This window comes from Carya illinoinensis, chromosome 1 (assembly GCF_018687715.1).
Source record: "Carya illinoinensis cultivar Pawnee chromosome 1, C.illinoinensisPawnee_v1, whole genome shotgun sequence".
NCBI lineage: Eukaryota > Viridiplantae > Streptophyta > Magnoliopsida > Fagales > Juglandaceae > Carya > Carya illinoinensis.
Genome location: NC_056752.1, coordinates 27,142,851 through 27,146,381, shown reverse-complemented (window position 1 = coordinate 27,146,381; position 3,531 = coordinate 27,142,851). Strand labels below are relative to the sequence as shown.

The following is a 3,531-nucleotide window of genomic DNA, read 5'->3' as shown; positions in this document are numbered from 1 at the left end:
TTGAAAAATAGAGTTTTATAACCCATGAGTTTGAATCTCTACCATTTAATGAGAAAGAATTCATGTGTCAATGCCTAACTACTAGAGTAGGAGATGTCCTGTTAATGAACTACAGAAGGGAAGACAAATCCGTGGACAATACACTGCTTTATTTTGCTCAACAACAAACAGTTCCTTCATATTCTACTTTCCTTTTTCTTTTTTTCTCAACAAGCATACATTATATATAAAAAATTGAATGAGAGATACTACGAGGTTCAAGGAGGATCCTTTCCACTTTCTATATTTAGAATACACTTAGGAATACTAATAAGTGGTATTTGACCAAAAATCATTTCGGTCGCTCCCATTGCGCCATTGAATGCACACACTAATTCCGAGATCTGTGTTTTTTTCTAATCCTCCAGTTTACTCATGGATGAAGATTCTTGCTAATGTCCTCTAAGATAGGTGCTAATTGCCAATGAGGTGAAGAAGTTTCCTCACTTTTATTATCTATTACCGTTTGGGCATCTCCTTCCAAAATTGATGGACTTTTTTTGTAGATGATTTATCATTTGCGTCACTTGGAGAGCTGCTAAGGCCTATGCAAATGTGGGGTTGATGTTTTGGATTTTAGAGGTCCACACCTCCATAATTCTTCCTTCTGAGTCTCTACATATGACTGAAGTGGTTGAAAATGAGTCTCTAATTGCTGCATCAAAAAAGAAACTCCAATAATGAGGTGGAAGTTTGATCCAGCTTTCCTTGAGGATATTCTATCTTTTGCTTCTATGCTTATTTGTAATCTTGGTATGTAGTGTTTAGTTGGTGGGAATCCTTTTCGATCGTTGAGGATGCATGGTTGTAAATAATATCATTTCTTTTCCTCTAAATGAATTTCATAGCAATCACTGCAAAAAGTTGAAAGGGATGAATTTCTGGTTCCAAGCCAAGTTTGGGAGCTGGATTTATTATCATCTTTATCCAATCTCGCATGGACGTAATGGAGAGAGATGCTGGATTTAGAGGTCAATTGTTGTATTTCCACAATATTCTAACTACAGGGCATTCCACAAAAAGATGAAGCAACGTTTCTTCTGCCTGGTTGAATATAAGACAAAGTTCCTGTTGTAGAGTCGGGATTATTCTGCTTAGTTAAGCCCTAGTAGAAAGTATATCCCTAACAGTTTTCCAAAGTAGGAATTTGTGACAATCATGTATTTTCAGGCTCTAGAGTTTTTTGAAGTTAGAGGTTCGAAATCTTGGGGCACTGTGATGTCTGCAAATTTTGCCGCCATATGATAAGCTGTCTTAACAGAAAATCTACCATTATGATTTGGGAGCCATATCAACTTGTCACTCCTTTGGTTGCTTTGAGCAAAAGGAATTTTTTGTATGTGTTCTATGCTTTCTTGTTCAAATAATGTAATCATTTTCTCAATATCCCAACCATGTGGATGATTGGTTATGATATCAGAAACTTTTAATTGAGAATGTACCTCATTCATGTTCTGGATAGGCTTTGGCTTGAAGTTGTCCGCATCTGGTATCCAAGGTTCTGTCCACACATTTACTGATAGACCATTAAATATTTGGAAGCATGTGCCTTTTGCTAATAATTCTCTTGTCTTGAGGAGTCCTTTCCATACCTACGAATTTGAATTTTTTGGTTCCAAATATTTTAAGGAGGTTGATTAGAGATTTATTTATTTTTATTTTTTATAGAAGCTTGTGCCAAAATCCATTATTATTCTGACTCAATTCCTGGCTTGTTTTTGCCAACAAAGCTAGATTCATTTTCTCCATTAGTCTGAGTCCCAGTCCTTCTAGGTATTTTGGTTGGCATATTAATTTCCAAGATTTCAGAGTCAAGTTGTGATTTTTCTCCTTTGGGAAACCTCACCAGAAATTTTTGAAGCTCCTATTCATAGCCTTGCACACTAACAATGGTAATAGGAATGATTGCATCTGATAAGTTGGAATTGAGCTTACAATTGATCTTATCAACATTGTTCTTCCAGCTTGAGATAGAACTTTAGATTTCTAGCCTTCTAGCTTGCTAGTGATTTTTGCCATTAGTCATTTGAAGCTATCATTTTTTCCTCTTGAGAAAGAGGTTGGAAGGCCAGATATTTCATTCGTGCCGAAGATGGTTTATATGGCAGAATTTGATTGATCAATATTTTGTCGCCAAATTAGTATTCCTTGTTATGAAGATGGAAGATTTGTTGAGGTTGATTCGTTGTCATGACCATGCCATGTATTTTCCAATATTATCAAACAAGGATTTTGAGTTTCGCTCATTTGCTTTCCCGAAAAGAATGAGATCATCTGCAAATAATAAGTGAGATATTATGGGGCAACTTTTGCTTATTTGGATTCTATCAAAGTTTCTTTGTAACTCTGATCTAGAAATCAATCTAGATAATACTTAAATGCATAGTGTGAATAAAAAATGTGAAATTGGGTCCCCTTGTCTGAGTCATCTGTGGGCTTTGAAGAAACCCCTAGGGCTTCCATGTATGATTATAGAAAAGGATACTATCGTTATGCATTCCTTTATGAGATTAATCTAGGTAGCGCTGTATCCAAGCAATTCTATTACGTTGAATAAGAAATCTCAGTCGACATAATCGAAAACTTTTTTCCATATCGAATTTGATTACCATTAGACCTTGTCTCCCTATCTTTTTCTTCAAATGGTGAAATAGCTCATGCGCTATTAGGGTATTCTATTTTATGTTTCTACCAAGCACAAAAGTTGTATGTAGAGGGGCAATGATGATGGAAAGAGTAGATTTGAGGCAAACGATCAAGATTTTTGTAATGATTTTGTAACTCACATTGATCAAACTAATGGGCTTATAATGCTGAGGCTGGCTTGGATTTGGAATTTTTGGGATGAGTGCAATATTGGTGTGGTCATTTGCTTCAACAATTTATCACTCTAAAAGAAATTTTGCAACATTTTGACAACTTCGCCTTTGATAATATCCAGTAGTGCCTGTAGAAGAGTGCCATGTCATTCCATCCAAATTGGGAGCTTTATGGCATGGTATTTGTTTGTGTTATGAATATTTCTACTTCATTTGGAATTGCACTAAGAGATTCATTCTCTAGGTCTAATATCTTCCTTTCAAATAGATTTTATGGATTCCCTGAATTTATTGGATTCGAAGAAATATATATATTCCAGAAATAATCAAGAAAAGTTGATTCAATTAAAGATTGGTCTATCGACCAATTACCTGGACCAAGTTTGATGGAGTATATTGCATTCTTTCTTCTTCAAATGGTTGTCGAGAGATGGTAGAATTTGGTGTTGAGATCTTTTGTTGTTAGCCAAGATATTTGAGATTTTTGCCTCCACAGAGCTCCTTCACTTTTCAACTACTTTTGAAGATCATATTGGAGTTGTTGTTCTCTCATTTGATTTTGTGGAGTTGGAGATAAGCATTGCACTTCAAGGAGCTCTCTTTCAATATTGTGAATGTGGAATTGGATTTTGCCGAAGTGAACTTTATTCTAGTTTTTTAGAGTTGCTTTAGT

The 3,531-nt window shown here is 35.4% G+C and overlaps 1 long non-coding RNA gene across 1 annotated transcript; it reads left to right on the top strand.

Moving 5' to 3' along the window:
• Positions 1 to 354: 354 nt before the first annotated feature.
• LOC122302269 lies at positions 355 to 1,406 on the top strand. The gene is made up of 2 exons (XR_006240426.1): positions 355 to 468; positions 546 to 1,406. It is a non-coding gene; the product is annotated as an uncharacterized LOC122302269 (long non-coding RNA).
• Positions 1,407 to 3,531: the final 2,125 nt, after the last annotated feature.